Below are 14,603 nucleotides of genomic sequence, written 5' to 3'. Positions count from 1 at the left end.
CTTCCAAAAAAAAAACAAAAACCCCAGCCACAGAAATGCTGACGCGTGGATGCGTATTGGTCCCGGTTGGTGCCACCAACCGGGACCAAAGGCCCTCCTGCCTGGGCTCCATGCACAGGCCACGTGGAGGCCCATCTGTCCCGGTTCTGGATTGAACCGGGACTAAAGGGACAGGGCATTAGTACCGACCCTTTAGTCCCGTTTCAGTAACCGGGACAAAAGACCCTTACGAACCGGGACAACATGCCCTTTTTCTATTAGTGTGAGCTAACAAAATTTAGCTTCTGTAATAAATGTAATGAAAGTTGGACTAAGGAACCCCGGTGTTTTTGATTAGCCAATTATTGAACGATGTAACTCTGTTTTTAGTTAATAAAGCTAGCCATGATGATCTTCTAAAAAAACATAAGCCATTGACTACATGCTCGGAGGTTGGGAGAGAAGAAAGAACATACGGGGATGGCGGCGGTGACGCCAGCGCAACCCAAGGCGAGAGTGAGGAGGATTGCTTCCGGAGTAGCGGAGGGGATCAATGGGTGCAGCGACGTGGATCCCCTCGAGGGCAGCTCACGTCGGCTGGATCCCCTCGACCGCCGGTTCATCCATGATCCATCGGCTTCTGCCTTGTCCTCGCCTCATTTTTTTAGGCAATCGTCGCCTCGGCTTGTATACAGCACCGAACGATAAATGGGCCAATGAAGCCCAATCAACCACGAACCTTGAAAACAGTCCCCAGAATAGCAGTCTATTAGGACAGAAGACCCAGGTCATGGTAAACTGTGCTAAAACAAAGATCTTACGGCCGGAAACCACTCAAACGCGAAATCCGACGGCCGAAATTGCTGAGGGTGTAAGAGAGCTCGCGTTAGGCTCGGTTATACTGTCCTAATAAAAAATAAATAGGCCTGGGGCACCGCATTGATCGTAAACTCTCGTGTGAACACAGATACAGAACAGTAGGCGATGCATCCCACTTGTTCTCTACTAGTAAGTGTGCACGTGCAACGCACCTCTATTTGAACTAATAAGTGTGCGCACGCAATACGCATCTATTTGGATTAACATATTATACTAAACTTAATACAAGACAATTTATTCATAAATTTGAAATTTCCCTATAAAGTACACGATCTCTTATTTCCAACTCGTACAAATAATTTGAAATATCGTTTCTTCTTAATCAACATGTCTCCTGTATTAAAAGACCACCCACTTTTCTCATTGTATAAAATTCAAAATTATTTAGAAGATTCATCATGATTCTTCATATGCACACATTTATGCAAGTATAGTCACACATGAAAATGTCACTTAGGACAAGCTAAGGAACCGTTTCAGTGCCAACAAATTCCAGTCAAGAATTACACAAGATCGTCATGAACATATACAAAGAGAAGTGACCTCTCTTTCTCCGAGATTGATCGAACAACAAGTTTTTGTATATATCTATCCGACACTACTACATATATATACAATATGACATCTCTTATAATCCCTAACATCTAAAATCGATTTGAACTTCCGCATGGCATTCTCCGTCTTTATGTATGACATGGTCAAGAAAGAATCCCGCCAATTCCTCTTGAATTGCTCGTATGCGATCATGTGGTATGAGTTCATTCCGCATCTGTCACATCTAATTTAAAGAAGAGGGTCAATACATATATATGAAAGAAACTCAACACAATTGATGGTAATAAAATAAAATTGTGAATATTGTTTATGTACTAAATGATATGAAATTTACCATGACCACAAAATATCCTACATTCATCATCATCATAATCAACATGCAGTTTTTGCTTCTCTTATATGTAGTCCAAGTTTTCTATCAGGAAAACATGTTAACTCAACTGTAGATAAGGATGGTACGAAAATGCTCATGTAAAATTACAATTGCCATGTATCTGCTGGACAAACAAATACACTTATGCAAACTTCAGGGTTTTTTAGTAAAACTTATGCGAACTTTAATTTTTTTCATTAAAACTTATGCAAACTTCTGGGTTTTTTTAGTGAAACATAATTTCATGACCGCAAGTAAGGTCTTGGTTCAGCAAATTTGTCTGTGAGTTCACTATGTAGTCGTGAGTTGGCCATGAAAAAATAGGGATGTCTGTTGCAGGTACGTGAAAATCAGTGAAAAAATAAAAAAAGAAAGAAGGCGAACGTCTCTGTGTGTGCTCCAACGCTCCTCTGTTTCTCATTGCCTCATCTCTAGGTCCTGTACTTCTATATGTGTCACCACCGGCGAGGTAGCGATGACAGTAAAAAAACAACACTCGATACTTACTTGATTAATGCGTGTGTGTGGTGCGTTCGCGTGAAGGCGAGAGTCTCTATCGTTTAGGCCTGCGAGCGGCCGCGATGACCGTGTCCTCTCACCAGCTGGGCGGCATTGTCGACGCAGGTGAGTCAGTCGTCCAGCTTTGAGGCGGCGGCCTCCACGCATCGGGATTAGCTTTGGACGACGTCGTCCACGCGCGAGTACCGGACAAGCGTGTCCAACGGAGCAGCACGCGTCAGAGCTGAGGGAGTCGGGGGTGGCTTCGGGCGAGTAAGATGGGGCCGTGATTAGCTTCACCTGTTGCACAGTGGTCGAGACCTGCACCGCCCTGGGGACGATGATGGTTGGCGACCAGGCGAATCTACATGCATGGTTGTGGGGGCAGATTTTTTTGGCCCGCTTATACTGGTCCAAGATACTCAGCGTTGCCCCCACTTGAAGGACCTCGGCGGTGGGTGGTTGTCAGTGTGGGTGTTGTGGATGGAGCCGAAGTCGACGCGGATGCCGGTGGTTCCCGGAGAGCATGCCCAGGATGTGGACGAAGTCGTTGCAGTCAGTAGAAGTGTGTTCGGAGGAAGCCGCAGCTCCTCCTCGCGTGTCTCCCATTGTGGCTCGCGTGGGTGGTGGGCTGGTGACGGCTGGTGACTCGCGATCACGATTCCCTGATAGGAGACGATAGGATGCGCTCGCGATTAGTTTCCTAATGATTAGATGCATTCGTGATTAGTTATCTAATAGGATGCAGCCATGATTAGTTTCCCAATAATTAGATGCGTCTGTGATTAATTTCCTAATAGGACGACTCGTAATTATTTTCCTAATAATAGGATGCACGCGTAATTTTTTTTCCTAATAATAGGATGAGTTTGTGATTAGTTTCCTAATAATTAGATGTGCCCGTGATTAGTTTCTTAATAGGATGTGTCCGTGATTATAGTTTCCTAATCGACCAGGCATGGACTTTCATATTTTCCTCCGCGGTGGAGTACGGTCAGTCAATGTAAATTACTAAGTGCACACAGAGAACAGATTCGGTTAAGGCTAGCCGTCAGATTGAGTTTAGTGGGACTAATCATGCGATGGTAATGTATCCGTGTACATTTTGTCAGGTGCACTTAGAAAAAAGATAATATTTACTCTTTTATAAGTAGTATAGATATAGATACGCCCAGTGGATGACCTCACATTGCGAGGTGTCAGGTGCTCGAGTGCTCCAGCTTGACACGACGCACTACACCGCCCATCTGTGGTCTTCGGCCATGCCAAAGTCTAGTCACATTGCCCGTCTCCCCTGGTCGTCCTGATGATGGCACTCCTTCGTAGACACGTGCCGGGCTACGTCACGTAGATCGTCTGGGCGTTAAATGCTCAGTTGGTGGTGTGTGCCGCAAGGGCTGCGTGCCCTTGCTACACGTGTCCCGTATGCTTGGGCTATAGTCCTCGATTCTTGATGATCTTCTGTGGTTGTTGTGATCGTGGTAGCCGTGTATTCGTGTATTTTTTGTTGTGTCAACGATAAATAAATTCTACTCGAATTTTTTAGATTGACAAGATTATTTGCAATGAGGCCCATTTACTAAGTATTAAGGGTACCCATGTTTCCAATACTCTGTGAAGCACTCCTGAAGTTGGTGCGGCCTGGCAAGCTCACATGGTACCCGTTACACCAACATGCCACTATTTCTCATTAGTAGAAAAAGGTTCATTTGTCTCGATTTCAGAGGCCCTTTTGTCCCGGTTCGTAAGCGAACCGGGATAGACGAGGCTTCATATGGTCGCTGCGACGAGCTCAGGTAGGAGGGCCTTTAGTCCCGGTTGGTAATACCAACCGGGACCAAAAAGCATCCACACATCAGCAGTTCAAGGGTTGGGGTTTTTGTTTTTTTTAAAGGAGGGCGGGGGTGGGGGTTTTGGAGGGTTAATTTAGGGCTTTGGTATATTATGTTAGCTAGTTAATAGAGAGAAGTGATCTCTCTTATCTCCGTGCTTAGTCGACGCTACGCACTATACATATAGAGAGAACTTGCGATACGCTAGCTAGTAAGCAAATGAAGGAAACCATTAAGTACACAAGATCGTCATGAACATATACAGAGAGAAGTAATCGACCTCCTCCTTCTCCGAGAGATTGATTAAACAACAAGTTTTCGTATATCCATCCCACGCTACTAGCTACATTGCTAAACAGTAAAACGCAGCCACCTAGGCCCTTCCACAGCGATTTGGCATTGTAAACCGTTGGATTAGCTCATTCAACGTTGTGGATCGCCCCGTCGTGTCATTGCGCGTGCCCCGCAGCCTTTTTACCTCTCCGCCACAAACGGCTCGGCCGGCCCAACAATAAACGGGCTGCTGCTACGAAGAACGACCTGGAGGCCCTCTAATTCAGTGATGCGTTGTAGCCTCCGATCATGAATAGACGGTCGATTTCTGCGTGGGGCAGGGCCTCAGGGTTGCATGCGAGGGTCGCATGCCTCTCCAGGTGATGGATGGCAGCGGCGGCGGCGGCCTCCTCACAACGCCGCACACCCTCCTAAAACCTATGCCTGACTGTTGTACGCCATCCCTGAGCAGCAGACCACAGCATCCTCTACGTCCTCCGATCCTCCATCACTGTTCACACAACATTGACCCTCCCAGCGGCAGGAAGCAGAGGTTCATGGTTTTGCGGTAGCTTCCTTTGATTCTAGGGTGCTCCCTGATGGGGAAGAAAAAGAAGCAGTGAAGAAGAGACGGTGTGTAGATGCCGCTGGAACCCTTCTGGCTATTAGCACCTCCATCTATGACTCGGATCCAATTCTTGCAACCGACCAAAGGGATCTTTAGCAACGGCGATATATTTCCAGTGGGAAGGAGAGACATCCATTCTCCCCTTTTCCTTCTACTTCCTCTGAACTTGAGTCAGACATGAAGACGGTCACTACACCATGAGGATGGTACAAATTACAATCTTCTCTTTGATTGGGTGAATGTATTTTGTTGACTGATTCTTACGGGTCATTACGGGATATACATCATTCTCATCTGCCCGTGTATCATGTATTGCTGCTTGACCTGAGCTTATTACTAGCTGTTTTTTTTCTTAATTCTGAATTTCTGATTCTATTTGGATTAGTTGCAACGATTCATATTCAAAGACATCATCCCATTCATTAGAACTAAAGCATATACCCTTGGTTCAGAACAATGGTACCCGTAAAGTACGTGCTGATGGTAGAAATATTGGCGATGTGAAATGTGTATGTAGTGTTAGTGTTAGCCCAACTGAACGTCAACCTAATTAAGACCTTGAATTTTCACATACGTCCTATCAGGAGGAAGGTTTGCATTTCTATATATTCATCAGATTGGTGTTCAAACGCAATTACACACAAAAGCATTGGTATTTTACTGTTTCAGAACAGGAGGCTATCTATTTATCGGTGATATATTTGTGTTAGAACTGAATTTGAAGTCTCATATTCAAGCAGAGTGTGGCTTAATTAAATAATATTTCTTCTATAAAAAATCAGACTATCTTTCTCTATTGATGTGGACGTAAGGCACTGTAACATGAACCATTCAAAATTTATAAATCATTTGAAATTCCCAAATATCATTCACATATTTCTATTATAATTTTTAGAATGGACAGGCGCGGCAACACGGGCCTTCATGGTCTAGTATATACAATATAAGATCTCTTACAATCCCTATCATCTGAAGTCAAGTTCCACATGGTATTCTCTGGCTTTATTGATGACGTGGTCAAGAAAGAATCCCGCGTTTTCCTCTTGAATTGCTTTTATGCAATCTTGTGGTAGGAGATCATCCCGCATCTGCCAGATCTAAATCGAAGAAGAGGGTCAATATATGTGTATGAATGAACTCAACACAAATGATGGTAATAAAATAATTTTTTTAATAATTTTGCTTATGCACTTCATATTGTTTTTCATAGTAGCCCCGCTTATTCTTGTCCGTCTCGCTGTAGATGAACTCGCAAACGTAGTATCCACATAAATCATTCCCGGCTTCCCGCCACAAGCACTTTACGAGAAATAGAGGTCAATCAAACTGATAAGCAAGCATGCTAAATGGTATCGATGAAACTTGCTAGAATCAATGGGAGATGCGTGGAACTAGGTAGTAGTACTTACGACGGCGTGGTGACGATCTTGATGTTTAACCGTCGCAGGGCTTCGCGTAAGCACCGCTACAATATGACCGAGGTGGAATATGGTGGAGGGGGGCACCGCACACGGCTAAGGAACGATCACGAAGATCAACTTGTGTGTTCTAGGGTGCCCCCCTGCCCCCGTATATAAAGGAGCCAAGGGGAGGGGGCGGCCGACCAAGGAGGGCGCGCCAAGGGGGAGTCCTACTCCCACCGGGAGTAGGACTCCCTTCTTTCCTAGTTGGAGAAGGAGAAGTGGGAAAGAGGAGGAAGAGGGAAAGGAAAGGGGGGGGGCGCCGCCCCCTTCTCCTTGTCCTATTCGGACTAGGGAGGGGAGGGGCGCGCGGCCACCTCTTGCCTCCTTTCCTCTTCTCTCTTAGGGCCCATGTAGGCCCAATAACCCCCCCCCCCCGGGGGGGGGGGTTCCGGTAACCCCCCGGTACTCCGGTAAAATCCCGATTTCACCCGGAACGATTTCGATATCCAAATATAGGCTTCCAATATATCGACCATTATGTCTCGACCATTTCGAGACTCCTCGTCATGTCCACGATCACATCCGGGACTTCGAACAACCTTCGGTACATCAAAATACATAAACTCATAATGAAACTGTCATCGTAACGTTAAGCGTGCGGACCCTACGGTTCGAGAACAATGTAGACATGACCGAGACACGTCTCCGGTCAATAACCAATAGCGGAACCTGGATGCTCATATTGGTTCCTACATATTCTACGGAGATCTTTATCAGTCAGACCGCGTAACAACATACGTTGTTCCCTTTGTCATCGGTATGTTACTTGCCCGAGATTCGATCGTCGGTATCTCAATACCTAGTTCAATCTCGTTACCGGCAAGTCTCTTTACTCGTTCCGTAATACATCATCTCACAACTAACTCATTAGTTGCAATGCTTGCAAGGCTTATGTGATGTGTATTACCGAGAGGGCCCAGAGATACCTCTCCGACAATCGGAGTGACAAATCCTAATCTCAAAATACGCCAACCCAACATGTACCTTTGGAGACACCTGTAGAGCACCTTTATAATCACCCAGTTACGTTGTGACGTTTGGTAGCACATAAAGTGTTCCTCCGATAAACGGGAGTTGCATAATCTCATAGTCATAGGAACATGTATAAGTCATGAAGAAAGCAATAGCAACATACTAAACGATCGGGTGCTAAGCTAATGGAATGGGTCATGTCAATCAGATCATTCACCTAATGATGTGATCCCGTTAATCAAATAACAACTCTTTGTCCATGGTTAGGAAACATAACCATCTTTGATTAACGAGCTAGTCAAGTAGAGGCATACTAGTGACACTCTGTTTGTCTATGTATTCACACATGTATTATGTTTCCGGTTAATACAATTCTAGCATGAATAATAAACATTTATCATGATATAAGGAAATAAATAATAACTTTATTATTGCCTCTAGGGCATATTTCCTTCACCCTCTGATCAAGCCGGCCTCCTCTGCCAAGTCGACGACGAGGATGCGCGATAGGCATCGTCGACGTCGATGCAGGAATAATTACTTTAACTAAAAAAATAAACTAGTTCTATTAATTTTCTTGCTAAAATAAACTAATTTTATAGTAAAATAAACTAGTTATATTAAATCAAGTAGTTCAACTACTAAGCACTTACTATAAATAGAATAAAGTAGTACTTACTAAAGATAAACTACTTCTATATATAGTAAAATAAAGTAGTTTTATTAAATCAACTAGTTCAACTACTAATTAATTAAGTACTTTCTAAGTAGTACTTACTAAAAGTTATCGGGGAGGGAGTATATCGACAACGACATACCCGATAAAAAAATAATAAGAAGAAGAAGAAGAAGAAAAAGAGGAGAAGAAGAAAGGAATAGAGAAGGAGATCGAAGAAAAAAATAAAAAAAAGAGGAGAAGAAGAAGGAATAGAAGAAGAAGGAATAGAGGAGAAGAAGAAGAGAATTCCTTCTTCTTCTCCTCTTTTTCTTCTTCTTTTTCATCTTCTCATTTATTTCTCCTCTTCTTCCTCTCCTCTTCTTCTTCTTATTCTTCTTCTTCTTCTCCTTCTTTCTCTTCTTATTTTCCTTTTTTCTCTCCTTTTTCTTCTAAATATGAACATATACATAAATGACTTTGATCATACACAATTCTATGAACCAAAAAATTCGTAAAAATTCTATGAACAAACATACAACAGAACAAAATCATAAAAATTCTATGAACAAAATTACAACAGAAAAAAAATCATAAAAATTCTATGAAAAAATGGACATATTCTTTGCATATGAACATACAAACGTTTGCATATTCAACAATAATATCACCAAAAAAATCTAAACTACACATCTAAATTAATACAATTAAATTACAACAACTAAATTAACTACACATCTAAACTACACATCCAAATTAATACAACTAAATTCCATGCAGGTTAAATTCCACCTGTTTGTGCTCATCCCACGCACGTACACCGTTTCCATTCCACAGCTGTAAAAATTCTTCAACTAATGGCCTTAGATACACATCAATGTCGTTGCCGGGTTGCTTAGGGTCTTGGATGAGAATTGGCATCATAATGAACTTCCGCTTCATGCACATCCAAGGAGGAAGGTTATACATACATAGAGTCACGGGCCAGGTGCTGTGATTGCTGCTCTGCTCCCCGAAAGGATTAATGCCATCCGTGCTTAAACCAAACCATACGTTCCTTGGGTCACCTGCAAACTGAGCCCATTACTTTCTCTCGATTTTTCTCCACTGCGACCCGTCAGCGGATGCTCTCAACTCCCATCTTTTTTACGGTCCTTACTGTGCCATCGCATCAACTTGGCATGCTCTTCGTTTCTGAACAGTCATTTCAACCGTGGTATTATAGGAGCATACCACATCACCTTCGCAGGAACCCTCTTCCTGCGGGGCTCTCCCTCAACATCACCAGGGTCATCTCGTCTGATCTTATACCGCAATGCACCGCATACCGGGCATGCGTTTAAATCCTTGTACGCACCGCGGTAGAGGATGCAGTTATTAGGGCATGCATGTATCTTCTCCACCTCCAATCCTAGAGGGCATACGACCTTCTTTGCTGCGTACGTACCGTCGGGCAATTCGTTATCCTTTGGAAGCTTCTTATTCAATATTTTTAGTAGCTTCTCAAATCCTTTGTCAGGCACAGCATTCTCTGCCTTCCACTGCAGCAATTCTATTACGGTACCGAGCTTTGTGTTGTCATCTTCGCAATTGGGGTACAACCCTTTTTTGTGATCCTCTAACATGCGATCGAACTTCAGCTTCTCCTTTTCACTTTCGCACTTTTCCCTTGCATCAACAATGACCCGGCGGAGATCATCATCGGGCACATCGTCTGGTTCCTCTTGATCTTCAGCTTCCCCCGTTGCAGCATCACTGTATTCAGGAGGCACATAGTTGTCATCGTCCTCTTCTTCTTCGTTGTCTTCCATCATAACCCTTATTTCTCCGTGCTTTGTCCAAACATTATAGTGTGGCATGAAACCCTTATAAAGCAGGTGGATGTGAAGGATTTTCTTGTCAGAGTAGGACCTCGTATTCCCATAATTAGGGCATGGACAACACATAAAACCACTCTGCTTGTTTGCCTCAGCCACTTTGAGAAATTTACGCACGCCCTTAATGTACTTGGAGGTGTGTCTATCACCGTACATCCATTGCCGGTTCATCTGCATGCATTATATATAATTATGTGTGTCAAAAGTAAGAAAATTAGACAAGTATCTATCTAAAGTAAGATTTTTTTTTTCTTTTAGAAAGAAGATAAGAACAAGAGGCTCACCACGGTGGTGTCGGCGACGAGATCGGCACGGGCGATCGACGGCGGTGAAGACGAGGACGGGGCGTGACGGACCGCTAAACCTAGAAAAATCTCGGAAAAAATGGAGTTTCGAGGTCGAGCTTCGAGAGGAGAAAGCTTAACTAATATGGCTCGGGCATTTCATCGAACACCTCACATGCATAAGAGGTGAGCTAGAGCACCCAAATGCCCTTCCTCACCGGCCAGCAAAAAACAGAGCACTGTGGAGTGCTCTGCTCGCCGGCAGTGGGGTATATACAGGAAACTCATTTGTCTCGGTTCGTGGCTGGAACCGGGACTAAAGCCCAGCCTTCTGTCCCGGTTCGAACCAAGAACCAGGACCTATGTTTGTGGGCCAAGAGCGAGGCCCATTGGTCCCGGTTCGTGCCAAGAACCGGGACAAATGGGCCAAGACGAACTGGGACCAATGCCCACAAGGCACCGGCCGGCCCCCTGGGCTCATGAACCGGGACGAATGCATCCATTGGTCCCGGTTCATGGCAGAACCGGGACTAATGGGCTAGCTAGGCCCGAACGAAAGCCTCTTTTTCTACTAGTGCGTGGTCCTCTTTAATTCTCATCGACAAAGCATCCTTCCCAGACTCGCTGCAGGTTTTGATGTACTATTGATGGAATCTTCGCATCATCGTTGTTAGAGGAGGACTTCCATCTTTGACGAGAGGCTTCCCGTACTGGTATTTGAATTCGTCCACCTCTATTGTATCAAAATGTACATCGTCGGGCAGGTAATCACCAGGGGGGCATGATTGGTTCTCCTGTTCTCCGAGCTAGGGAATGTTTTCCTACTTCTTCGTTCTGCTAACCTTTTGTCACTTGAAGTAGTTCCTGACCAGCGTGCATCTTGCAGTGTCTTTTTAAGACAGCAGACATGGTTGTCATCCGACGGAGGCGGTGGTGGTCGCTTCAGGGCATTGATAGTGTGCTTCACTTTCATCGGATCTATCTTCTCCTCCAGAGGTGGATGTTTCATAGCTCTTCGCGTTTCAAAGAAGTCCTTCACTTGGGCTTCACAGATCTTTGCATTTTCCTCCACTGTAATTTCGTATGGTAACTTCTCTACAGGCTTGAGAGATGACCGAATCTATATTGCCTCCTGCCTCTGGCTGTACTACTAGACGCCGGAGCGGCAACGTCTCTCTTCTGATGCTGCTGACGTGTAGTAGAAGGAGGCGGAGTGCTCCGACGCGCCGGAGCAGCCGGAGCGGCGGCTTCTGTCTTCCGTCGTTGCTGACGAGGCGGAGGAGGAGGCGGGCTGGTCGGACGCGCTGGAGCAGGCGGAGAAGGAGGCGGAGTGCCGCCCTCATGCACCGGAGTAGCCGGGGAAGCAGGCGGAGTGCCCTGATCACTCGCCGGAGGAGGAGAAGGAGGAGGAGGAGGGGTCCAGTTCGGAAGCTTGATGTGCTCCTTCCGCCATAGACATGGAGTCTTCAGAGCAAGACCCAGCTGAGTCTCCCCTTCACCTGTAGGGTGGTCAAGCTCGAGTTCCTAAAATCCCTCTGTTATTTCATCCACCATCACAACATCATTGCCTTGTGGAATCGGACGGCAGTGAAAAGTTGCATCGGGTTCAGGAGGTGCAACAGAGCTGACAGTCGCCTTGACTTTGAGGTTCTTCCATTGCGTCATAAGCTGGCAATGTTGAGCCTCCGTGATAGCATCCACGGGGTAGCTAAGAGTTGTGAAGTGAGGCTGCTGAACAAGCTCAGTGGAAGCCAAGCTGCTTCTCCACTGAGATGGCGGGGTAGATTCTGGGGTAGGTCGAGCAGGTCGCTGGCTCTCAACTTGTGCCTCTAGCTTTAGTACCCTTGCATTCAGCTTCTGTAGTTCGCTCTGCTTTAGTTTCCTCTTCCTCTCCCGGGTTTTGTAACCACCTCCACCGGGAAACCCAACCTTCCATGCAACGGAGCCTGGCATGCCTCGTGTACGTCCAGGGTGCTCAGGATTCCCGAGGGCCTCGGTGAGCTCGTCGTTCTCTCTGTTGGGAACGAACGTCCCTTGCTGCGTTACGGTGATATACTTCTGAAGCTTCTTGACGGGTATTTTAAGTTGCTCGTCTGTTCAAACGCACTTCCTTGTTTCAGGGTCCAAGATTCCCCCAACGCCGAAGAACCAAGTCCTTGAACGGTCTGGCCAGTTGAATGTCTCTGGTTCGACCCCTATAGCAAGCAGGTCATTCTCAGCCTTGTCCCACAACTGCCGGGCTTTCAGGTAGCCACCTGACCCCGTGCGATGGTGATACTCCTTCTTTGCAGCATTTATCTTGTTTGTCTCTGACATCTTCTTACTCTTCTCTGATGTCTTGTAGGCCACAAATGCAGGCCAGTGATCTCTTATCTTCTCAAACCGGCCGGTGAATTTTGGAGTCTTCCCTTTGTCGACCTACGATGATTTCAACTCATTCTTGCACCTCCTGAATAGATCTGCCATCTTGTTCAGAGCATGAGCCTTGACCAATAGCTCTATAACTGGCTTATCCGGATCCTCCTCCAGCGGTAGGGAGAAATTTGCCTTCAGCAAGTCCAAAGATCATCTTTCTTTCTATCGTTGACATAAGAAACTTCAGGGTCTTCTTTCTTAGGCTTATTCCATTGGTGGATGCTGATCGGGATCATGTCCCTAAGAAGAACCCCGCACTGAGCAGAAAATGCTTCCTTGGTCCGCCTGGGTTCAATCGGTTGGCCATCGTTCGCGATTCCTGTGATCGTGAACCTTTCATCTTGGCGCAACCTTTTCTTCGGGCCTTGTCTTATTACCGAAGTTTGGCTCGATCCGGAGGGCTAGAAAATAAGAAAGAATGGTTAATATGTGTACATACCAATACAATTAATGCATCAACTAGCTAGTCAGCATAGGCTTAATGAATATATATACCTCGCCGGACTTTGCAACAGCTCCCTCCTCCGTTCGGTCACCGGAGTTGTCAGCACGTTCTCCTTCTTCCACCGGCATTCGGTCACCGGAGCGATCATGATCATGTCCTTCCTCCTCCATTGTTCGATTACTGGAGCCTGCTTCACCCTTTCCTTCTAGACCATCGATGTCGTTGAGATACATCAAGATATCAACTCCGCCGAGGATTATGTCCCCCAACAACTGTTCTATTTCCAAGTCTTTGTGCTCCATAGTTTCTGCAAATATTACAACATGGCAAGTAACATACAAACATGACAAATGGATATATTAGTGGCAAACATAGACCTAGCTAGCTCGATGCTTCTACGTTTTCGGGTGGCCTTGACAATGCTTCTAGGGTTTGGGGTGGCCTTAGCAACGCTTCTAGGGTTTGGGGTGGCCTCGATGCTTCTAGGGTTTGGTCGGGCGAGAGGAGGTTGATCGACGCCCCCCCTCATGTTGAAGAGTTACCGGAGTTCTCTCATGAATGTCCGACGTCCGGACCACCTCTCTCATGAATGTCAAACAAGGGATTTAACAAAATGGCGCCATTCTGGATGTGCAGAAAATGGTCCATATTTTTCCTGATCTCATCTACCCTTCTATATGTCATGTTTTCTAGTGTCAAAGGATTCAAGAAAACCATGGCTTCTTCATTAACCGGAAGTAACAGGCGCATGATGGTACAAAGCTCTCCAAAGTTATTTTGGAATGGTGTCCTGACAGGATAACTTGCTTTTTGGTACGAAGTTCAGCAAGAGCCTTTCAAATATCGCTATTTGGAAGACCTTTGCTGAACTTCGTACCAAAAAGCGAATTATCCTATCAGGACTCCATTCCAAAATAAATTTGGAGAGCTTCATACGATCATGCGCCTGTTACTTCCTGCTAATTATGAAACCATGGATTTCTTCAATACTTTGACACAAGAGAACGTGCACATATAGAATGGTAGATGAGATCAGAAAAAATATGGATCAAATTAATTATGCACATCCATAATGGGGGTATTCTTGATAAATCTCTTATAAATATCGAGAGAGTTTGTCGGGTAGGGGCGGGAGGGGGTAGGAGACCGAAAACATTTGTTTCCAGGATTTGGGTGTCCTCGAGAGTTGGCCGAGAGAGGGGGGGGTGCTCCCGTGGTCTAAAATCGGTCTATGCACGATACAAACATTTTACCTTAGTAACGTAGAAAAAAATATTATCTGGGAGGGGGTATATCGACCCCCTCTCATGTTGAAGTTATCGGGGAGGAGGTATATCGACAACGATGACATACATAGATGAAAAAAATATTATCGGGGAGGGGGTATATCGAACCCCCCCTCCCCCCTCATGTAGAAGTTATCCAGGAGGGGGTATATCGACAACGATGACATACATACATGAAAAAAATGTTAT

This window comes from Triticum dicoccoides, chromosome 7A (genome assembly GCF_002162155.2).
Source record: "Triticum dicoccoides isolate Atlit2015 ecotype Zavitan chromosome 7A, WEW_v2.0, whole genome shotgun sequence".
NCBI classification, from domain to species: domain Eukaryota; kingdom Viridiplantae; phylum Streptophyta; class Magnoliopsida; order Poales; family Poaceae; genus Triticum; species Triticum dicoccoides.
Note: the sequence above shows the minus strand (reverse complement) of the source record.